Raw genomic sequence first — 23,600 nt, 5'->3', positions numbered from 1 at the left:
ATGCAGCATGCTGGGACCTGGTGGCTGCATGGGACAGTGTCCCTCGTGTCCCCCCCAAGGCAGGGGGATCCTGGTAACCTGTGGGGCACCAGCCAAAGCTGGGGGTTCCCCTCCGGTGCCCCCAGTGCAGCCCCATTTGTGGCCAAAGTGGCTTAATAACAGCACAGCCGTGGCATATGGGAGCAAACGGGATTAGGGGAAAAAATCAGCCTCTTCCCGTTAACAGGATTACTGGGTGCTCAGCCCAACCTCGGCGCAGCTGGCACTGGAGTGTGCTGGGCAGTGGGGCCCCCTGGGACAGGGGGAGCTGGTGGGGACAGACCTGCTGTCTCCCCATTTTATGGGGGATTGGGGCTGCAACTGGTGTGTACTCGTGTGGCCGGGCCGCATGCCAGCACAGCACTGGGATATACTGGGCAGCGCTGCCAGGGAGCGACGGGCGCAGCATCCCCTGCCCGTGGCTGCGGGTCTGTCCCCCCGCGGTGGCTCTCACGGGGGACCCCGCGCCCCCAGCGCAGCGGGGCCGCAGCTGGGCGCCCCGCGGCACCGGGACCCGCCGCCGGCAGCTGGAGGAATCAAAGCCTCGATTCACGGGCGAGCGTGATTTCCTGCTCCCGCGGCGCTGCCAGCGTGACTCCCGCCCGCCGCTGATTCATCCCCCCGGATTGTGCCCTCGCTGCGCAGGGACAGCGTGGGGGACACCGGGGCTGCAGCCCCCGGCCCCTCCCGGAATGAGCCGGCGCATCCCCAGGGCTGCTGCAGCCGGGGCCAGAGCATCGGGGGGACAATGGGGTGCGGGGGCTCTGTCCGGGGACACAGGGCCGACCTCTCGCCCCCACCCCCCAGGCTGCCGGGCACTGCAGCCCCTGGGCAGAGCCTTTCCAGACAGTTTGGGGGGTTTGGGGTACCCCGAGACCCGCAGAAACGCTGCGGGGGGGCGGGGTGGTTCGGGCCGGCTGGGGGCTCTGCCACCCCCGCGCTGGAACGGGGAGGGAGGTTTGAAGCCACCGGTGACTCAGAGCAAGATTCATCAGGAGGGATCGAGCAGCGGCGACCTGCGGGCTGTGCCCTCCCCGGCTGGCCCGGGCAGACCCGAGGGGTCGCGGGGACACGGCCGGGCTGCACCGAGGGGCCCGGGGGGAGCCGGGGAGATCGGGAGGAGGATCCGGGGAAGCGGGGGGACTGGGGGGGGGACTGGGGGGAGGATCGGGGTGGGATCCGGGGGGTGGGATCCAGAGAACCGGGGGTCCCGCTGCCTCACGGTCCAGACACCACGTGCCGCCCCCTCCCCAGGACGACCAGCTTATTAATATGAATAACACATATTTGCATACGACCGCCCATTTCTCCACCCCTCTCTCTGATTGGCTGCTTTCCCCGCCACTCCGCGGCCGACCCCGCCCCTTCACCGACCTCCCCCCGCGCCGCTGTCTCAACCGAACCTGGCGGCAGCATCCAGCCCCGCCTCCCTGCCGCCCCGCCCTGCGCGTGCCCCGCGACGCCGGCGTTCATTGGCGGGCAGCGCTGCCAGTCGTGCAGTGGGGCGGGGCTAGCCGTGCCCGCGCCCGGCCGGGGCTGGGCAGCAGGGTTGGTTGCGCGGCGGCGCTGGTGTCTGAGGCGGCGGCTCCCGCTCCTCCGCCCCTCGGTGCCCCGGCCCCGCCGAGACCGGTGAGGAGCCGCCCGCCGCGCGGGGACTGAGGCGGGGACGGCCGCTGGTGAGCGAGTGGGAGCCGGCGGTGCAGGCCGCGGCCTTGCGGAGCCCCCGGGGCCCCTCGCGGCCCGTTGCGGCCCGGGCGGCGGGGCCAGGGGGGGCTGGTGGGGCCGGGCCGGGGGCCCCCGGGGCGGCTCGGGGGATCCTGAGGGGAGCGATGGGGCCGAGGGGGACGCTGGAGGTGGGGGTTGAGGGTCCCAGAAGGGCGGTCCTGGGGCTGCGGGTGAAGGAGTTGGAGTGAGGGCGCCCCAGGGCGGGGCTGGGGCTGGAGGTGGGGGGGGGAAGGGGGCGAGAGGGTCTGGGGCTGGAGGTGGGGGGGGCTGAGGGGTCCTGGGCCTCCAGTGGGGTGAGTTGCGCTGGAGTGACGAGGTTCGGGGGGTGTGGGGTCCGGGGGTGTAGGGCTATGAGGAGGGGAATCCCTGGGCAGGTCCGAGGGGGAGCCTGGGGTGGGGGTTGGGAGGCCCCGGGGGTGCTGGAGCTGGTGGCAGAGGGGTGGAGGGCGGGGGAGTGTCTGGAGGGGGTCACAGGGGCTTTGGGGCTGTGTAATTTTGGGGGTGTACACAGAGAGGGGCTGTGTTGTGTTGTGGGGGGGTCCCGAGTTCTTTGGGGCGCTGCAGCGGGAGGGGATGGACCTGGGAGGCGAGGGGCACCTGGGGCTTTCGGGGGACAATTGTGACTGAGCAGACACAGCTCAGCGCCAGGGACTCGCGTGACTTACCAGGGAGCGGGTCTGGACCGTCTCTCGGGGCGCAAAAGGAAGTTGCGAAGCTTGTGGGAAGGTCTAATATCACATAATCTACTTGTGTTTTTACTGCGAGTCAATGGTCGGTTGGTGTGGAGAGGAAGGTTGTGGGGACAAGGGTAAAATAGCCAGAGGAGCTGATGGCTGGCGATGGAAACCTGCCCATGCTGGGCCGTGCTTGGGAGGCATTAGTGGATTGTGGTGCGCGGGTTATATAAAGGAGGGGTAGCTGCAGCGTTGGGGTTTTCTGTATTATTGAGGTAGAGCGAAGTAGAGGAGATAAGTGGGTGCGTAGACAAAGAAATCTGTCTCCTTCTCATTTCTAGATAGAAATGTGTGGAATGAAAAGCCGGATCCTGGCAGGTGCCGTTTTGGAGGTTTAGGAAGGGAAGCGCAGGCTCTGGAGGTAACGGGGACTGGATGGTGTCCCGGGGACTGGATGGTGTCCCGGAGACTGGTTCAGGAGCTGGGGACCCAATCCCTGTGGCTCGTTTTCTTCGGGTGCAGGTGAATGGGCTTTAGCTCTGCACTGGGCCATTGCCATCAGGTGTGGCCTCAAGTAAAACTGATATATATTCTACTCTAAGACAACGTTCTCTGTTACTGCCTGTAAACGAGGCAAGAAGTTCTTGTGGTTTTGAAGATGCTGAATTATCTTTAATGTGCTTTTTGGGGGAAAACTGAGAACCTTCAGGTTGGTTTATAGCGGTGAGCTGCTTGTAAAACTGACCTGGACAAGCACAACGGTGGCGGTTCCTACCAGGAGAAAAGCTGACTTGCGGTAAACCGCAGAAGTCGGTAACTTGATATTTAGTTTGTGAGTAAACTTGAGAGCTTTGGTTTTCCTTAACATTCTGCTTTTCAGTGACTATTCGCTTCTCAAGCACATGGTGCTGAGCTCAGACCTTCGTCCTTTGGGGGTTTGGGGTGTCTTGGTGGAACATCCCGTTGTGTGCAGGCAGACGGGTTGGGAGCAAAATCAGCTGCGTGATCCTAAAGGGAACACACGGGAGCTCCGTGACTACGTAACGCCATCCATCGCGTTCTGGTTGTAGCCAGTATGAGGGAAAACGCACCAAAAAAGCTGGATCGATATGTTCAGATAGAGCTTATTGTCTGAGAGGTTTTCTTCTGCCATCTGTAGCTGCGGAACAAATGCAGATAGCTCTTTTGTGCGGCTGGGGCATTGTTGTGGATTTGAATGATTTACACAGGAGGCGCGTCGTGATGTACCTACCGTTTTTTCCTCTGTATCCATCTTATCCCTGGGTGTAGTGTCTAACTGGTGTTACTTAAGGTAATTAGTGCTTTCTGCCGTCTTAGGAAGGCGTTTTCCCTGCTGGAAGGCAGGGGGACGGCAGCGCCCCGGGACACGGATTCCTCTGGGTTCAAACAGGATGGTTCAGCGGGCGGGAGGGGAGCGTGCGGCTCATCGCCCGCTTCTGCCTTCCTGCCTTATTTCCTTCTCCGCGAAATGGAGATAACCGCCCTGGGAGAAGTTCATTAGCCTAACGAGGCGCTCGCCTCCCAGGCCCGTGGTCCTGCCGCTTGGCCCTGCGCTCGGCTCCAGAGGAACTGGACGCTCTGCCCTGTGGAAAACACTGATTTTTATTGCTGGGAACCGCCGTTCTCCGCTTCCTCGCATGCGAGGGAGGCAGCAGAAGCTGCCGGCGACGGGGAATCGTGACTCTCCCTGCCAGGACTCGTCCTGTTAGCGCTGGGGTTGGTCTGCAGGGTTGGCCAAGCGCCTAATTAATTACCCTTAGAATGGCCTGTTTTGGGTAGGGCTTGAAATAGCCGCTTTTCCACTCGCAGGCAGCCAGGGGAAGTTTTCTTTGGCGTTTTCGGGAGGAGGTGAAGGGCAGAGCTCGGGTGAATTGAGATGTGAAGGTCTAACCGTTGAACTTGGAGGTGGAAAGTTCTCTGTAATTGCTCAAATATCACTCAGATTATTTACTCGGTTTAGCCCTGGACCAGAAATCTTTCGGTGGGATCCTGTGTGTATAGTGAGTTGCTGAATTTCCCAGTTGTAGCATCTCTGGCTTCCTTGGACAGTGTGTGTGTGGGTCAGTTCCTCTCACCTGTTGCCAGATAATGTGATATATTATCTTTCTGTCTCATGGGTTTCCTAGCTTGATGTGCAGAACGTCAGAAGAAATTAAATTGGGAAGAATATATAAATGCAGATCCCTCCTGTGTAGTCCGGCCACCTCGCAACAACGACAAACCAGCAAAACTGGAGAGAGTGCTTTAAAAACATTAATGCATCTTATATTTTCCTGCTTAGTTTGGATTTAAAAATATATTGCTAGAACTGGAAGGGCCGGACTTTGCTTTAGGGAACCGGCTGGAAGCTTCTGACCTCGCATCTTCCCCGTTCGCTTCTCCTCCGCGCTGCTAAAAGGCCCTTTATTAGAACAGCCCAACAAACAGACCGTTGTGCAACATAACCGCGTTTTCATTTTAAACACGCTTTGTCACAGTTGCTCACGACAGTCGCGACTTTCCCGTGTGTAACGTTTCTCCCCGTTGAGCCCATTGGTTTGATAAGCGCTTTAAAATGGGCTTTGGGATCGCACGGTTGTGCTGCCGGCCCCGTCCCTCCCGCTGCCCCTCCAAAATACCCAAAAAGCCACAAACTAGCTTAAAAACCACCTAGAAGCGGTCATGACACCAACTTAATTTGAAAGGGCGTTATCTAGCGATGTGCGGTGAATTCTTGGTGCGGGAGGAGCGGCCCCTCAGCTCAAGTATGGATTAAGCTTTGTTTTTGGGGTGTAGGAGGTGGGTTTTTTGCTGCAAACTCGTTCTGAATTCAGCTGATATTTCCAACTCGAACGTGCTTGAAACCTCCAGCAGCTTTGCATGAGGTTTCTGTGCGATGGGTGGGGAGGGATTGGCTGTGACTTTAAAAAACAAAATAAAAAGGAGGAAATTCAGGCCCAGTGTTAATGCTGAGACACAAAACAGGAAATTTAGTTAAGGATTATGGGTTTTTTTGTAATTTATTGTATGTTTTTCCCGCTTCTAACAGACAAAAAGTTTTAAAGTGCTCCAGCTTGTCAGTTCTGTGTAACCAAAACCCTTCCCGAATTTGCAGCTAAAGATATATTTTAAATGGACTTTTAAGGAGCTGTAAAAGCTGCGAAACCTCAGTAACTCCTTTGCTGTAGTTCCGTTCTGCAGAAAGCAGCGGGGGAGCCACAAAACAGCCCGCGTAAGGGTGATTTTAAAAATATCTCGCTCCTGATGCGAATGTCCAAGTAGCAACAAGGGCTGTGGCCTCTATTTTTAAAGATATAGAATAGTTGGTTTGGGTTTTTTTTGCGCCCTGCAGGCTTTTTGTCCATTTCTACTGCTTCTGCTATTAGAAAAATGCATGAGGTCGAAATGTTGCTTGTGTTTTAACCCTTTTCAGTTCTCAAGCTGCTTTAGGGAGGTTATTCTGCTCCAGTCCCGCTTGTTCTTGTTTCCCCCACTCTAAGGGGAACTTCTTTATTGTTTTTCTGCTGGCAAAGGATCCGTGTTTATGCCCAATAAATCATGACATATCGTGACTTCTCTTTTCAGTTACTCGCTGTGAATTATGGTGCAGTTCCCAAACGCAAATGTTGGGAATTTAACGTTACTGAGTGGAACGCGCCGGCGTGTTTGCTGCTGAAGGTACCAGGACTGTAGCTTAGAAATGGGGAAATAAATACTGAGTAAATCATATTCTTTCTCTGAGGTTTTTGACGGTGTCTGCTTTGAGAAGCAAGAGAGGATGAGAAGAATGTACCAAAATAGAGAAATACTATCTGGCAGCTGAGAGCAGGTTGGTGACTGAGGCTGAGAATGGAACGAAGTTTGGAGGTGAAGCTGCACGAGAGTGGAAATCCACGTGTGGGTGGTCTTTACGCTGTATTTTTTCATGTGGTCAGGGAGTTGCTAAGCTTGATTTTATCTGTTTTGTTGGTTTCTGGGGTGTTTGTTGTTAAATAAGAAGTTCAGGAGATAAATAAGCAAAGAGGAGCCTTCGCCTTGTGCTCCGGTTGTGGTCCTGAGGCGGGTGAAGGTGACTGCGGGTGGGATGGGATTAGATGCTGCTCAGTACAATGATTTACTGGTTGGTTTATTTCTTTAGACAACACCTAGAGATTGTTTTCAGGGGAATTTGGTGGTAAGAAAAGCTCTTAAAATATGAAAGCACTCGGCACAAACTAACCTGTCATCATATCTTTCTCTTCCAATTCCCTGTGCTGCTTTGCCCTCAAACCTTTTCCAGCCCTGTTGGTCGGTTTGGACCAGGTGTGTTTATTCTGCACAGAGTGCCAGTTATTCAGGAAACAAACACAACTCAACGTTCTTTGCATGTTAAATCCCACCCTGAAGGGGCTTTGCTGCAAAGATCTCTCTGGGAAAGTCACCGAAATCTCGTGTTTTCTGCTGATTTACGCTGCAAAGGCGCAACGCCAGGTTCATTTGTCAGCGCTCAAATACACAGCGTTACCGCGCCTTGTAGAGACTTGTCGAGCTTGGAGCTCCTGTTGTTGTGTGTGCTCAGTTGCAGATAACACTTTGTAAAGGCAACGACGGGAAAATACGCCGTGTTTTTAACACGGGGTGGACAAAAAGGGCTTCCTGTTGGTTAGGACGGATGGGAGAGGAGCCGGCGCAGGCGGCAGCTCGTGCTCCCAGCATAGCAATGCGGGTGGAACTGGGCCAGTGCTTGGGCACGGCGCACACACCCCCTGGGCAAGAGTAGCCTGTGGCTTTGGAGATGTAATTATTTTCTAACAACCCCGTGGGGCACGAGCAATTCAGCTTAGGGCGGACAAAGAAGGGCTTGCTCCAGAATTTTAGTTAAGAAAAGGAAAAAATTGTGTGCGTACGAGCTGCAGCTGCTGACAACTTGACTAGAATTTAATTTGGTGGTGGTGGGTGGCGTGGACGGCGCAAGAACCAAGGCTGGAACCATCGCTGACCTGATGGAGCTTGTGCGGCTCAATCGCAATGGGAGGCGGGTTGCGTGAGCTGGGAAGGAGCAGAGCTGCTCCCATCTCGGGGCTCCCGAGCGGGTCCCCTTATCTCACAGAGCTCGTTCTTGTGGCAATTAAAGGCTTTTGTTGGCCCCGCCAGCGCTCGCTGGGGTCAGCACGAAGCGCTTTTGACTGATGGCAAAATCCTCCTTTCTCTGCTAGCTAATTAGACGGTTAACATTCTTTGCCTTATTATCCCACCCTCAGCTTTTCTTTCTGGGGATCCAGGTTGACTCTTTCAAGATGAGCAGTTAACTGTTGCATCTCTCACACAGCCTAAAACCAACCTGTTCTACGTTTGCGTAAAGTATTTGTGACGCGTAGATGCGAAGAACAAAATTACACGCTCTAGATTGAACATTTTTGTTAGGAGTACGTGTGGAATTGACTCAATTTTAGCATTGCATCAAATGTTTTCTCTTTCTTTCTGCTTTATGGCTATTTCTGGGGTCAATTCCAGCATAGACTGCACTGCCAGAAACAGGGTTCTTGTCGGGATAGCAGCGATAGATCCTTTCCTGCTCGTCAGTGAAGAATAGTCCAGGTAAGACTGTTTCTCCCATTCCAGCAGCGCAGCAGGTGAACTATGATGCAGTGACTTTAATTTCATTTGAATAGTCTCAGCAACTTCAAGCCCATTATTGCAAGTAGACGCGGCTTTGCTGGAAAGGGTTCTCTTGCAAAACTTAAAAATCCATGATTTTTTTAAGTGTGAAAAACGCTGTTCTCTTGTTATCTGGAAATAGTTCGCACCTTTGGAATAATACTATTTGGCAGCGCTGGAGAGGCACGGTGCTCAAAATAGCAGCAGCTGCCATGGGGCAGGATGGAGCGGAGTCGAGTGAGTTGTGTTGTCAATCACAGGAACATAAATCCAATTCCACCTGCAGATGAGCATTCCCGAAATAGCAGCGGGTTGTCAGCCAACAGAGGAGATGTATTATGTGCATCTCTTTGTGCTGTTGCTGCGCTCCCTTCGTACTGCAATTAAAAGTTGCTGCGGTTTAGCTTGAGAGAGTCACCACTTCCTACTCTCTTCAGTAAATAACAGCCGGGAGAGGCTGTTTGGCCCAGAACTGTGTTTTTTGGAGGTGAAATAAATCTGTCCGCAGACAACGCACCCTGGTTAAAACCTGCGTTGCTCCCTGATTGTCGGAGGAAGGTTCTGCCAGCCTGGGGATATATGAACGTCTCCGAGGTCAGGAAGAGCTCTTGGGGCAGGAAACCTCATTTGAGGCTTAACAAAGTGGGGTAGGAAACTGGTTTGAAGGGGTGGGATGGTGCCCTGGCCCAGGGCGGTGGCGCTGCTGGACGTGACAAAGTTCAGGGTCTTTCTGAATCTTTAATCCTGGCGAGCGCTCCCAAGGCATTTCAGGTTCAAAGTTCTCCCATCTGCAGGTGCTTTTCCTGGAGTTTGAGCAGCCAAAGAGCCTCTGGTACAGCTGTGGGTTTTTCTTCTAAGAGCTTCCTAAATCCGCCAGCTTTCTGCATTTAACCGCTTCTCCTTGCTTGAATCGTGCCGTTCTTGAAGGCGTCGTCCCCTGCAGAAATCCAGCCTTCCTCCTTCCTATTTTCCCTGCGATATGCTGTCATTACGGGTTCAAATTCCCGATCGTGTGGAGCTGGTGCCCTGGGCGGCGTTCTGAGCGATGCCGACACCTCGTCCGAGCGCCGCTTGAATTTTTGTCACGTACACGGTAAAAATGAATCAAATGCAGCATTTTTGGTTCTTTTAATTACTGCAAAATGGCTCTCTGGCTGCGTTTCAGGCTCCTTGGCCACTCGCTGCGAGCGGGATTCCCGTCCCTTCAAAGCGCACGAGGGACCTGCTGGCTCAACCTGGAGCCTTGTGCTAATTCAGAATGAAATCGAGCGGCTGGGTGGGAAGAAGGTTGATTTTGGACGTTTTCCACTTAATCCTGTAATGGTATTTGGGAGACTTTTGGCTGCATCTCCTGTATTTCTTCTGCTGAATGTTGGCTGATACCTGAGCTTGCTTGCGGGTTGCATCTGACCGAGAGTATTTCCCCTCCCAAGCGCTGGTAACACTTTATTTTTCTTTAAAAGGCCTATTCAAGCACAGCAAGACTTTGTTATGTGAGTAGTTTTACTATAGATACAGGGTTTGGAGATTAAGAACAAAACGGCTCTGTTAAAATCGACGAACATACATTTTGGTTTTGTGGCGCCTTCCCATAATCCCAAATAATTGTTCTCTGATATTTAAGTGTGGAAAGCGGTGCTGTTTTGTTACCCGCTGGTGCCATTCAGGGTTTTGCCCTCGCGTTGGTGCAGAGGCAGCGGGTCCCACCTGTCTGCAGAGGCGCCTTTCTTATAGCCCTTTGGACTTAGATTTAAGTGCAGAAAACCCCCCAAGTTTATAACCAGGTCTGTTTTAACAGGTTTTTTGGAAGGGGGGTTTGGTGAGGATGGTGCAGGTTTTCTCCGTGCTCATCCGCGGAGCCCACACACCGCTGACGGCAAAGAGAAGGAACAATTTAAATCAACTTAAAATGTCTGGCGCCCCGGTTGGCGTCTCTTGGGGGATCCCGAGCGTGCTGCTTTGTCTCACAGCAGCGCGCTCCGGGCTGCTTTCCCCTCCAGCGGTGGGCTTGACACACTTCACATTTCAATTTTGCTTGAAGGACGAACAGACGACTATTTCTAATCCAAATTTGTCTGGTTTCCTGCGCAGCCGGCCCCTCCGTGGGGGAAACACGGCAGAGCCATAACAGGAACAAGCAAACGTCCCGCGCTTCCTGGTGACCGCAACGGCTCCGCCGCCTCGAAATGCGTCGTTGCTTTGCTCTAGCACTCGCTGACTTTTATCTAGGGTGGGTTTTACTGTTAATGATTAGACACTAAACAGTCCCCTTTAGAAACAGGCTCTGCCACTCCACGTCCTCAGCGCCCGCAGCATCTGTTTTAGCACCGTTGCCACGAAAACATGCCGAGCGCCGGCAGCCGCCCTGGTGCTGCCCTGCGGCCCCTTGCACCGCCAGCCGTAATTAGCCGCTTGTTTTTATCGCACCTTAAAGGAAACCCAAGCTTGCAGAAGCTTTACCTAGAATAACATTCATATTCTCTCCTCCCCGTGTGTTTTTTTCCCTGTTAAATGTCCTGGTGTAAATGAGGTGTTGCTAGAGGAGGTTTGATCTCTGGTCAAGGCTCGGTGGCCTCCTGTTTGCAGGGCCGGGCTGCTGGAAATGCTGAGGTGACTGCTTGTCACCAGGAATTAAGTGCTAAAGTCACATCGGGAGCTTTGGACACGGCGCAATGTCAACACGATCGGATATTTACCCTGAAGTCAATGACAAAGCTGGGCTGTGACGCTGGTTTTGTCAGAGGCGTTTGCAAAGGTATCAGCGCAGCGTCGTGAAGGTCTGTTAGTGACTCCCGGCTCTGTAACCGGGATGCGCCTGCCCCGCGTTCTGCTTTTTATGTTGTGTTTCCAACAAAAACCACCCCAAATTCAGAGTGTTTGTGTGGGGGCAGCGTTAGGGCTGTGGCTGTAGTGAGGACATGGGGACAGCGTTGGGATCTTTACATGGCCCCATTTGCGTCCTGTCATTGTCGCTTGTGCCCTGCTGGGTGGTGTTTGTGGGGCTGGAGCTCCTTGGGTCCAGCTTGGTGAACCTGTACCTGAGATTTCCCCACTTTCCTTCTCTGCTTCTCGTGTGATGGGTCCAAATTCCACATTTTCTTTGTCAGATTTTATCTGCCACTTGACAAAGGAATACAATGCGGCAATTTTCCTAACCTAAATAGCGATGCTGAATGACTATCTGCAGCTCCCCTTTAACATGTACTTAATTTAAGCGTGTGGGCTTTTTAATTTCATCATTGTGGGGAGGAACAAAAAGCCGAAATGGTGCAGATATGCCTTCCTCTTCCCTTTCTTCAGCTAAATCTTTGTCGTTCTTTTCTTCTCTTTGACTCCCCTGAGTTGCTCAGGTGATTTTTCTCTCGTTTCTTTTGTCGTAGCTCCTCTATCGCAGCCTCGCATCTTTAGAAATCTATAATGCGTGTGTGTGAGTGCTCCCTTGCCTTGGCAGCACCGTCGTTGTCAGCGTATGACAAATAACATGTGAGTGATGGCTGACTAAGCATTCTGAATATTTCTTGGTTCTTTGTGTGCCTAATGATGGGTTTTTTTCCGCATAGGGAGGCAGGAGGGGACGGTGTCTGTGCCAATGGAGCCATCTTCAGCCTAACGTTTGAAACTGCAGTGAGCGCAGCCGAGCGCTGTAGCCGCGAAGCTGCTGATCCTTGTGTCCGTGTGACACGTCCCTCAGACTGAAATAGTTCTGTGATAGCCAAGTCCTGCCTGGCTTCAAGCAGGGAGAAAACGGCGCCTGTGTCTGTCGGTGTAAAAGGGTCTTTGTGGCCATATGGCTACTGTGTCTGCCTTCCTTACATGAAAAGGGGAAAAAAAATAGGTGTGAGGTGCTTCAGCTGGTTGGATGAAAGCCTGGTGCTCGGGGTGGCAGCCGTTCCCTGCAGGGACGTTTTAATTGCTGACAGCTCTCTCCGTTTCCTTCCTTAGGAGAGCTGTCCTTTTCCTGCCTTGGCGCTGAGGAGGCGAGCGAGCGCGCTCCAAGCAGGTACGTTCACGCCGCACGGAGCCGGGGAGTTCACGTCCCCGTGTCCCTGGCTCCCCAAAGCGGGGCTGTCCCACGGGGGAGCGGCGGGACCGCGCGAGCAGCGCGCTCAGAGCCGCTTGGACCACTGTTAAATGGCTGAAATTACCCCCAGGTCACGCAGAAAACTGACAGGCAGCTCTCCCCTATAAGTTGGAATGCTTTACATTGTTTTTCTGTGATGACCATTACCATAGCACAGTATCATCTAACAGTATGCTATATTCTCCAGACTAGACACACTTGTGCCATGCATTATCTACCGTGCCATTCCAGGTCTTGATAAATGGACCTTCAAGGTTATTAGTCAAAACTGACCTACCTTAGGAGCAGCTCTTCCGCGAGGCATTCGCACTTCCTTCCTCAAAGCAAAATATCAGCCAGGGGAGCGTTACCGGAGCCGCTTGTTGCCTCTCACTTGCCTCTTTGGCAGAAATTAGAGATGCCAACAGTGTGTTGGGTCTTCAGCGGCCGTCCTGGGGCTGGTTCTGGAGTCTCCAAGAGAGGGCACTGTGTCCCTGGCAGCCGCGGGCGGCATCTGAGAAACCACGTTGGTCTCCAGGAGGCTGAGACAGCACGAGTCCCTGAAGCCATTTGAAATGAGTAATTGACTGGCAGACTCGTTAGCAAATGCATTAGGAGCTGTGTATCCTCGCACGACCATCGGTCCTTTCCCCAGGTGGCGGCGGGGACGCGGCCGCGCTCCTCTTGGCTCATTTTCCTACAGAAATGTCCCGTCTGTCCCACTTGTGTCACTTTGTCCTACTTTTTGCACTTGGTGTCTCCTCCAGGAGGGGACGCGGCCGTGGGCTCAGCGCTGAGCTTTGCCGTGACTCAGAGTCAACTGGAGACCTCATTTGAAACAGAAGGAATTGGGGAGAAAAGCAACAAAAGGCAAAGGAGCGGAGGTTGTTACACTGTCATGTTTTGCCTTAGGGCACCAAACAGGAAATGATCCGCCCGATCTCAGTCTCAAAAGCGAATCTTTGTTCACTAAGAGGCAGGATTTTTGAAGTACCAAGGATGCATCTCTCCCCAGCCCACTGGGCTTTGGTTTTTCTCCTTTTTAAGCCATTTCTATGCAGTGATGGGGCCGCCCTGGCCTAGAAATCACTGATTATCCAGAGCACCCCGTTTCCCACGATTCATTAAGGCTTTTTACTAATTGACTGCAGGAAATCGCGTGATAGCCGCTAGAAGACAAGGGCACTTGTATAACATGAAAGCACATTGAAATAACCTTTGAGATCAAAACGTATCCCAGGAGAAACATCCCCATTTCAAACACAACTATTAACTTCGCTTCTAAATCCTTCCCCAAGACCTTTTTCTCCTTCCCTTCTCGCTTTAGCGGCAGAACCAAACGAACTTTTCCTGTCTGATAGCAAAGGGAACGTCCCATTGCTGCTAGTTCATATTCTTTGTGTGCGTGTTGTTTTTAGTGAAGTCAGCCTGTTGATTTTTTAGCGTTTGTTTTACCGAACAGCTCCCGAATCGTTGGGGCAGCCTATGACAACAGCTCCGCTTTGCGCCGTTCAGCTGCTTGTCATAATATTTAACAGCAAATGCCTGCGCGTTTTTATAGCGGCACTCGAAGAATTCCAAAGCTCAGCATCCCATCCGCGTTGCGCTCTGGCATGTACAGCGCGCTCGATTCCCCCTCGCTGCTCCGGCCGGATCCTCTTCCCCCTCTTCCTGTTTCCAGCAGTTGTTCGCTTGGTGTCCGTTTTAAAATTCCTTCAATTTTTAGGAGGTTGTCAGTGACATAAAAGCTCCTTGTGTTGCTTATTTGCCCGGTGGAGCCACTGGGCTAATGCAATGATGTTAAACCTCAGCATCCACGGAGCGGAGCGGCGCGTTGTCGCCACTTTGATCGTCCGCAGCAGCTGGAGGCGTTTGCTAAAACTGGAGATTTATTTCTTTAGGAATGAACTTTCTCTAGAAACAAACCCTGTTTTTCCTGCAGACATACAGATTTTTGGATTTTGTGGTTGCTATTCTTAATCTCTCCTCCAAAAGGAGGAAAAGGTGATTTTTTGGAAAGTCCAGACATATATCTAGTGCATCTCCCAGGCTGTTGCCATAGCACATTTTTGTCCTATTAGTGTTTGTACATTTTAAAAACTGAATTTTCCAAACAGCTTCAGGAAATTGGCATCCCGTAAGTAACAATGTCTAAAAATATCTCAGTTAGTGCTGTTATTTCCATGGCCTGGTGTCCTGAGCGCGTTACTGGCTCTCTCACGTCTTGGAAGTGTTGAACGAGACACCGCTAAGCGGAGTTGTAACCCCAGATATTTACTGAAGAATAAGGTTTGTCCCGTTCATTTAAAGAATGAACTTGCCGATGGGATGCTGCTGTCTGCAGGGTTGTTTTGCAACGTTTTCCTCGTTTGCTCAGAGGAGAAATGGTGCCCGAGCAGAACGGGTGGCTGTGCGGTCACCGTCCTTCCCAATCCCTCGCCACTGTCTGCATTCACCGTTGCTCCTCTTTGGAGTTCGGGGAGCGAAAGCTGCGGCTTTCGAGCTCCGAGCGTCGGTCCCTTGAGGCGTGAAGCGCTGCAGGACGCCGGGAAGACCCTTTTTGCTGCCTCTCCTCCGAGCCTTCCCTTTTTAGGGCTTACAGAAGGCTCCGGAGCGAGCTGGCGGAGCACACTGCCCAGCGACCGTGCAGCTGGGCTTTGCTTCCAACAGCAAATGTGCGCTGGCTGCGGCAGCTGTTCCGCGGCACAGCGCCTGGGCCGCCTGCTGGAAACCGGCAGGGGCTCCATGGACAAGGGAAAAAGCATCTGCTCGTCCCTCGGAGGAACGAATAGGGAAAAGTTAAACTTTACAAGCTCTCTTTACTGTGGATGTTTTGCGTTGGTTGCCCAGATGTGATTGTTTGATGGTGATTTACTATTTATAGGTGTGTATTTTTAGAGACGTGGCAACGTCTATGATTGGACCAAGATGTTTTGCTTACTACTGGAGTACTTAACAGCAGAATTAAGCCTGGCGTTGGTTATCCTATTAAGGTTATTTAATGTCGAGCATGACCTGAGCAACTTCACCTTCAGTAACGCGTTTCTCTCCCCTGACTTCACTAACACCCCAGCGCCGGGGGAACCTGAACTTCTGGTGTAGTCTGCGCCCTGTTTTCCGCAGCGAGAAGACGCATCACACTGTCGTTACCTGGTAATTACAGCCCTGCTCTGAATCACAGTCTCGTGCTGATGCATCTCGGTGTCTGTTCGTTATCTGTCGGTCAGCAGTACCTGCTGGTAACGCTTTAATTGAACCCTGTGGTGCAGCGTGTAACAGTGCCCGAGTTCATTGGTTCAGGATCCATCGGGCATCTCACGAGGAGCCTTTTGTGGTTTGACAGCTTCATTTTCCATGAGCTGTTCTGTGTCACCTCGTGGTGCTGAGGCCAGAGCTCCACGGCAGCCCTGCTCAGTCACTTTTGATTAGAAAAGACCTTTAAGATCATTGAGTCCAACCATTAACCTCGCACCAGCTCTACCTCTAAACCATGTCCCTAAGAACCTAATCTGTGTGTTTTTCAACCCGTCCGGAGCAGAGCTCCCTTCTGGAATGGGAATGTCTTGCACAAACGGTTTGCTGACTGGCTCTGGTTTTTCTAAAAGGCCTGAGCTCGCTCTTTAGCGCTCGGAATCTTTGCCAGCACAGCGAGCAGGGCGCAGGCTGGAGCGGGTCTTCAGAGCCTCTGCAAGTGCAATATTCTCTAGTTTGTGCTTTAAAGCCCCAGGTCACTTTGTTGGGCCCATTGCACATCGACTTGCAGAGGTGGTAGCGTCTTGTTCGCTCTATGAGTGCAGCATCTTTGATTGTTACGCTTTGCCACCCATTCAAGCATTCTTCCGAAATCCCGACGACTCGTAGCACCATTAGCAGCCGCTCGCTACCAAACGATGAGTTTTTGAGTCTTGGATCCCCAAGTTCTCTCCCATCTTTTCACAGAACTCTTTGTTCATCACAGCAGGGGCAGCCGATGGCATCGCCAGCTCGGGGACGTGCTGGAGGGACGTACCGCGGGTTCCTCGTGCCGCTGAGCTCCCAGATCTCACTGGAAACGCCCTTGTGCAGACACCGTCCCACAGCTCCCGGGGTTCTGCGGGGCTGGGATCCTTCCAGCCGTGCAGGGAGCGGCGGCAGCTGCCGGCTCCGGCCCCGGGACGTGCTTTGCATTACCAACTGTTGCCTCTTCCAGATAGCTGGGAAGGAATTCCCCGCCGTGCTGCCCACACTCGCTTCCAGGCATCTCTGGAAGTGCTGGGACTCGCGTGTTGGCACAGCGTGAGCAGGGGGTTCTGGGCAGCACCGCAAACAGGCCACAGGTCAACAAGGTCCAAATACACCCAGGGTTTTTTTCCAAACGTCGGTGCGACAACTTCGTACAACGAGTCGCTGTTTCTAAGGAGAACGGTGGGGCCACCCTGAGTCTCACGCAACAAACCGTGAGATTCCTTGTTGCTGGCGAGTGCCGGAGCAAATCGCTGCCCAATTATTGACTGTGTAGGAAATGCTGCAGGTGGGAGATGGCCCAGAGAGGAGCGTGCTGAACAGTGAATGCCATGTCCGCGTCCTGGCACTGCCTGACTTCCCAAAGCCCTTTTGCCAGCCGGGCAGTGCCGGCCGGTGCATCCTCACATCACTTCACCTCCTTGGCTCCCAGCACTCTTGTTTTTGCTGTCCGTACCCGGCAGCGCGTGCGGTCACGCTCTGCTGGGTCATGCTGCTGGATATCGTGTTCTTTACCTTTGCACTGGGCCAAGCGTGGAAGGAAGGAGGGGGCAGAGTTTATTCCAGCACGCTGAGGTCAGGCTTGTTTTCCCTCTTGAAGCGAGAATCCCCGGAGTCGGGTTCCGCGGGGCTGTAAACAAAAGGCTCGTTTCTGCGGAAAGCCAAAGATGGTCTTGCGTTCAGCTGGAAACTTGTTGGCTTCTGTTTTTTCCCCTGCTGCAAACTGTTCCTCGTGTCCCAAGCGCCGGTTCTAAAGCCTGTGCGGGAGAAATGCTGCTGGTAATGGGCAGTATGGGGCGTTTCCGAGCTGGCACCCGGGGCTGTATCCAGCTGCAGAGACCTCTGCTGTGCTTCTGGAATAGTCTTCACATAGCAATGGCTGCACAAAAGCCAAGCAGCTCTTAAAATGGCCACTGATTGAAAAACACAAACCAAAAGGCTGTCTAGGAGTCCCGTGTTGCTCGGAAAACAAAAGGGAAGAGCGATCAGGAATGCAGTTGCATTAAGAAAGCTCAAGGAACAATATAAATAAAGGTATTGTGGTGAGCCCCTCCGGGGCGCGGGGGCGAGTTCACCTTTTCCAGCAGTTAGCAGGATATTGGGAAAGTCATCTTTGTTTGTTTCCCTTCCCAAAGGCTGTATGGAAAGGGCTGCCCAGCAGCCTGACTCACTGAGGGCTGGAGTTCCCCACGCCGCCCCTTGCACCCCATTTCTCTAGAGGTTTATTGCCTGGTCCTGCATGGAGAGGCTGGAAATGCCTCCTCGGGCTGAGCAGGAGCCCCCGCTCTCCTGTTTCATAGCAAGACTTTTCCTCTCACCTCCGTGTCTCTGTGGACAGCTGGCATTTGCCCCTCTTGTTGGGAATACGGTATTTGTGAGAACTGTGAGAATTGTGATGTTTTTAGCTTCTTTTAAAGTTATTCCTTTGGCAAGAGCGCAGCTCCTCACCCTTTGATTTACTACCGAGGTGAAAGGGGCAAGAGGAGCCGCGGCCTAAAACCCGCGGGAGACCGAATGACGTGGGTTTTACTCCTTGAAAGAAACAACTTGTTTGTGTTCGGCCGGCGAGCGGAGCAAACAAGCGGGGTTGGGTTTCACCGCGCTGGCTCTTGGAGCGGCGCCCCAGCGCCCGGGTTGAGCAACGGCTTACTGGTAAGCAGGAAGGGGACGTCCCGCACGGCAGCAACTTGGCTTTCTCAGGGTGTTTTTAATGCTTTCTTCAGCCCAGCTTATCCCTAGACCTTTGTTTCTCCTTCTTGGTGCTGCTTTGCTAAAACACAGCGTTCCCTCTTAAAATACAAAGGTGCGAACGCCTCTCCCAGCATGATCCAGTAGTCAGGCTGAGATCTAGAGCAGGATATTTAAGCGACCTCTCCTTGCTTATCTCCAGTTTCAGGTCCTGCAGGTTCGGGTTCAGTGGCCGAAATGTCCCCGGGTCACGCGTGTTATTTATAAAAACAAAGGGAAACAGGTTCCCTGCCAAATAAAGATGTGCTTGTAAACATTATAAAATTAAAACAAAAGGTTAATTTCCAAGCATACCTGAGACATTGAGGTCTTTGCTGTGCAAAATTGGCACCAGTGAAAACCAGCAACTGAGCTGCAGTGAGTGCGGCACCTTCCTTAGGACACCGGTTGTTGAAGTAAATATCGCTGTGATAACCCGCGCTCAATGGACTAGGGTGTATTATTCCAAATGAAAGTTTGTTAATCATGCACCGTGTGTTTAGTGTATCAGTGGTAGAGCTCCCGAATTCTCGTTCCCTTTCCAGAAGCAGCGGGACTCGGGTGCCCCGTGGCCAGCACAGCCTGCGGGACGGTAGCCACAGCTGCTCCGCTGCAGGAGGGAGGTGAGTGGGGACAATCCTACCCTTGGGAAACTCCCAGTGTTGTTCGTTAATTCTCCTTCCATCGCTGGATAAGTTTTCCGTGCTGCTACAGCAGGAAAACGCCGCCGCGGTGTTTGCTGCGCTGCGCGATGCTCTTCGCGTTTGACTCGTCGTGCTCCGGCCAGTGATTACTCATTGCCCACGTGGAGCGACGTTCTGCTCGTTATGTAACAGCAATTTACCTCGTTAATTGGGGGGGAAATCTCTGTCCCTCCTGGTTGGGAGGCGTGAGGTTTGTGTGGGGACCAGGGAAGCAGCCGCTGTCGCTGGGTGGTGAAGTTCAGTTTCCTTTATGTCGAGCCTTTGCTGGAAGGTGTGTGCGCGTAACCGGCAGCACATGGACAGGAGGTGCTGCAAACGGTTTTGGCAGCGGGTTTGCTCTGTGCTGGAACATTAGATGCTGCAAACGTCCTGTCCTCCCTGCCCTTCGAGCACAACGTGTGACTGAAGGTGCTTGTCCTGTGCCGTTTGGTTTCACTGTTATTTCTGGAAGTGGGTGACAGCCGCGATGGTTCTGTTGTTGTGCCGAGGACAGCTCTCGCGGGTCGCCTTGTGTGCCGTTGGGATTGTTAAATCGTCAGTTCCAATCTTCCCTACGCACACAATCAACACTAAAACATTATCTGGTAGTGCTGACTAACAAATCCTGTAATTAGTAATCTCCAGTTAATGAAGCAACCTGGTGATTAAATCCTCATGACTTTTCTATAGAAGAAATAAGTTAAATATCAGTTGCGCTGGTTTAAATTGCCCTAGAGCTTCGTGTGATCTCAGAGCAGACAATAAATCAGTTGTTCTGAAAGTTCCAGATCCGTTTGTCTATGTTGTTGTTGTTTTCCCTGTGTGCCCCCAAATACAATATTTAAATAAGATTTAAACCGGTACAACGCCCAGAAACCCCAAATTTCCCATCCCATGTGTGAAATCCCCGCAAGGACAAGGAGCTGGAGCTCGGTGAGATGCCAAAGATGAGCTGAGAACAGTCTCTCGTTCACGTGCTTGTCCTGGAGATGGATCATCTTTAGATCAAAGGTGCTGTATTTCAAAGAAGAGCGTTGCTTCTATTAGTGTACTCGTCGGAATGAAGGGGAAAGAGGCTGAGTATGTGTTTTTGGAGGCGTGTGGCACCCCCACTGGGGTTTTGGGGTGATGTGGGTCAGGCTGGTGCTGCTTGGGGGCAGCAGGGAAAGCCGGACAGAGGCTGAATGGTGATGGTTCTGCTGCAGCTGCTCGAAGCAGCCGGGACCGGTGGTTCTGTGTGTCCGTCTGTCCCGGCGAGGCTTTAGGAGATGGGAACGGTGCTGCAATACCCACCTTTGCACCTTTTGGGCATCTTATCTTCTAAAACCCAGTTCAGCAGGAAAAACCGCGTGTGGAGTGCACGCCTGCAGTGAGCTGGTGTGAGCTGCAGAGGTCTCTGTTAAGCCACGTAAACCTCTGGAGCAGCTTAAATTTGAAAGCTGTTGTTGTGCAGTGGCCTTTGCATATTAAATAATGCATATAGATGATAATTAAATCGACTGTCATGCTACCACAGCTTTAATTGCGGCTGAGAGCGGAGTGAAGCTCCGCGAGGTCCTCGCGGGTCTCCCCACAGGGTTTTGCAAGCAGGAGGATGGTTTTATTTCACCCGTTGCCCCCAGCCCAGCTCCACAGAGCAGCCCCCACCCCGGGGTGCCCCACAAAGCGGGGTGTCCGCCGGCAGGGGGAGGATGGCAGCGCCCTGCCCGCGCCCCGCGGTATTTCTGGCCGGGAGATTCCTGGGTGCACCCTGGGTTCACCACCACAGTCTAGACTCCCTGACAGGCGGGATTCTTGTCCCGTTAGGTAAGCCCCGTGTTGACGCCCACTGTGCGGATTCCCAGCCACGGTGTCCTCTGCAGTGTTTTCCAAAGTGTCTAAATAAGGTGCTGTTTCGTACAGAAATGTGCAGCGAGGCGCTTTGGGCAGCTCTGGGCAGCCGTGCCCGCTCGGCGCGGGGGTTTTTCCTTGCAGAGAGCTGATGGGTGCCGGCGGAGCGGCAGCTGTCCAGATGTGGAGCGGCAGCTGTCCAGATGTGGAGCGGCAGGGAGAGGCAGCCTGCACACAGAGCTGGTGTTGTGCAAAGAGTCACAGAACCATTTTGGTTGCAAGAGACCCTCAGGATCATCGAATCCAACCATAACCCAACTCCAGCACTAAACCATGTCCCCGAGAACCTCGTCTAAACGCCTTTTAAACCCCTCCAGGGATGGTGACTGCACCGCTGCCCCGGGCAGCCTGTTCCAATGCCCCACAGCCCTTTTTGGGAAGAATTATTCCTAACATCCAATCTAAACCTCCCCAGTAGCATTGTCCTCATCACTGCAGGCTGCCCATTTCTATTAAACATCACATCATGGCACAGATCAAAGAGAAATTAAATGAGCCTTTCAGGCCTGATGGCTGCTGACTTATTCTTTAGACCAGAGAGGCTCTTGTTACACAAGCACTAATTTCTGAGCACTCAGTATTTCTTCAAATGCTTTATAATGTGGTTCTGGCACTAATATCTGTCCTCCTGCCCCCAGTCTGCTGTTGCTTTAGACTCTGTGAGCCTCAGAGCACACGGTTTGACACAAATAGCTGGGGAGAGATGACTGGAGGTTTAATGAGCCGCTTGTCGGGTCAGTATCTGGCAGCCAACCAAGCCGGCAGATTTTCAAAGTGCTGTGATCACATCTCTTCTCGAGAAAACGTTGAAAGCCTCCTAATCTTCAATTTGCGGCGCGGGCACGTGATTTTCTGGGAATTAGCTTGAACGCGCTGCAGAGTGGGTCATAAATACCTAATATTAACTAATGGAAAAGCAAGGCGGGCGGGGGTTTTGCCGGGGCTCTCCCGGTGGTCTCTGTTTGCCCAGCGCTGCCCATGTTTCTATTCCGTACCTAAGCGGGGAAAAGTCTGTATGTTTAAAACTGCAGCTTCACTCCTGTTTTACTGAGTTTGTTTTGGGGCAGAGTTAACTGTTTAAAGATGATTTTTGAGCTATTTTCGGGGGAAACAGCAGCCCGGCACACCCCGCGGCGTGTGCAGAGTGACACCAGGACTGAGATTGACCCTTCGCATCTTCCCCATCCACCCGCGTTCTGGGCGACTCGCAGGAGTTGAAACCCCTGCAGCGTTCCGTAACCCATCTCCAACCCGCCTGCTCATTTCGAAAGTGTATTTTAACTTTTTGGTGTTTAACGATGGGAGATAAGGTGAGGGGGTGAGCGGTGCTGAGTCAGCGCTGCTTGCTGTCCTTCCTGCCCGCCCACGCGCTCCCCTGCGTGCCCAGCACCACTGTGTCTGTCCCCGGGGGCTTCTCCTCCCCACGGCTCAGCAACCACAACTGGGTTCCCCTGCCCCGTGACCCGAGACAACCATCCGCATTTTATTTGGAAGGGAGGAACGTTGGAGATCCAGGATGGAAAAAGGGGGTCCCTGACGTTTGGGACAAACCGCTGCTCTGTTCCTGTGCCAAACTGGATCATTAAATCAGCCTTTTCTTTGAAACAGCCGGACTCCAGGTGGGTGTGAGTGTCTCCTGGCGGTGGTTTCCAGCCGCAGAGCTGAGGTTTCGCTGTGGGGGTGTTTGCAGGATGGGGGAGCTCGACTGCACAACACCCACGGCCGAGCCAACCCGACGTTTGTTTTGGTGCGTGAGGCGCCAACAGACGTGCCAGACGTTCCCCATCACTGTTAACAAGACAATATGGTGGCATCGATGGCGCAGGTCGTACCAAATGCGATTTGGGGTTGGTTTTGGGCAAGCAGGTGCTCGCACATCACACGCAGCCCCGCGCTGCCGAAGCTCAGCCCCGTTTCTCTGCCTTGCAATGAATTCTTGGAAGCCCAGAGCTGCTGAAGCGCTTTTCTGTCCACGTGCAAAAACGCTTATGGTGATTTTTAAACCCAACCTTTTATTTTCTGGTGAGATAGGAAGCCCTGCTTGTGTTCAGACCTGCGTGATCCTGCAGACAAGAAGGGGAATGGACCCTTCCAGCTGTGCGATTGGGTCTGTTTGAGGCGCAGGTCGCCAAGGGGGTGCAGGGGATTCAGGTGCACAGTCCCTTGTTCCTGTCATTGATTTCTAACTTTCTAGTGTGAAAGCCTTCAGCCTCTCATCTGAATCTCGCTGAATTTGTGCTTTCAACTTGCAGGACAGACAGGTTGGCTTGTTCTTTGTCTGTTTTTTCAAAGTATAGGTATGTGCAAAAGTGGCTGAACAGCAGGAGCGTCCCCGGTTTGCAGCTGATCTCAGGGCGCACAGACACGTTCCCTTGCAGGGTTCGCATTCCTCAGCCCTGCGGCCAACATTCCTCCTCATTTGCTTCCTATTTGTTTAAATTCCGAATCCCAGAACTGTCTCCAGGTCACTTAAGCTCCCAGACACCTTGATTAGCTGTACATACAACCCCCGCCCTCTGGCACTGCGAACCGCGCTCATACTTATGAAAATCAAATGGATATTGGCAACTTTCAGTCGCTTTTTGCTGCACTTCACCGGAATTCATCTGGAATCCTCAAATGCCATTCGGTTGAGTAAAGGCGGTTGCAGTTTGCTTGTTAGGCACTCAGCTATTTCAGTTAAAAATGTGGAAGGAAAGTTGCTTTTTAAAGTTTGGATGGCAGTTTAGGCTGGAGAAATGTCTGTTTTGGGTTTCTCGTCTCCGTGTTCGTACGTGAGCTGTTCTTTCCTTAGAACTCAGCTTTCCTGCCAGTGTTACACAGAGACTCCACGGGGAAAACGTGTGTGCAAAAGTGGCTCATAAAAGCCAAATTAGCAATTAGTTTGGGCGCTGTGCCTCTAAACCCGATGCGCGTCTCTGCTTTCTACCTGTTGCTTTCCTC

At 52.8% G+C, this 23,600-nt stretch overlaps 1 protein-coding gene across 3 annotated transcripts in view; it reads left to right on the top strand.

The window, feature by feature from the left end:
- Positions 1–1,587: 1,587 nt before the first annotated feature.
- Positions 1,588–23,600, top strand: part of GNG7 (G protein subunit gamma 7) — a 45,535-nt gene continuing 23,522 nt past the window's right edge. Inside the window, exons 1-3 of one of the 3 annotated variants that reach the window (XM_080359351.1) lie at positions 1,658–1,668; positions 12,018–12,075; positions 18,630–18,707. The gene's annotated coding sequence lies outside the window, so the exon portion shown is untranslated. Of the gene's footprint in view, positions 1,716–12,017; positions 12,076–18,629; positions 18,708–23,600 lie in introns of all 3 variants that reach the window. The other 2 variants (XM_080359350.1, XM_080359352.1) reach the window with 2 other exon arrangements.

This window comes from Nesoenas mayeri (genome assembly GCF_963082525.1).
Source record: "Nesoenas mayeri genome assembly, chromosome: 25".
Lineage (NCBI taxonomy): Eukaryota > Metazoa > Chordata > Aves > Columbiformes > Columbidae > Nesoenas > Nesoenas mayeri.
The sequence above is the reverse complement of the archived record's forward strand: the minus strand, read 5'-3'. Positions and strand labels throughout refer to the sequence as shown.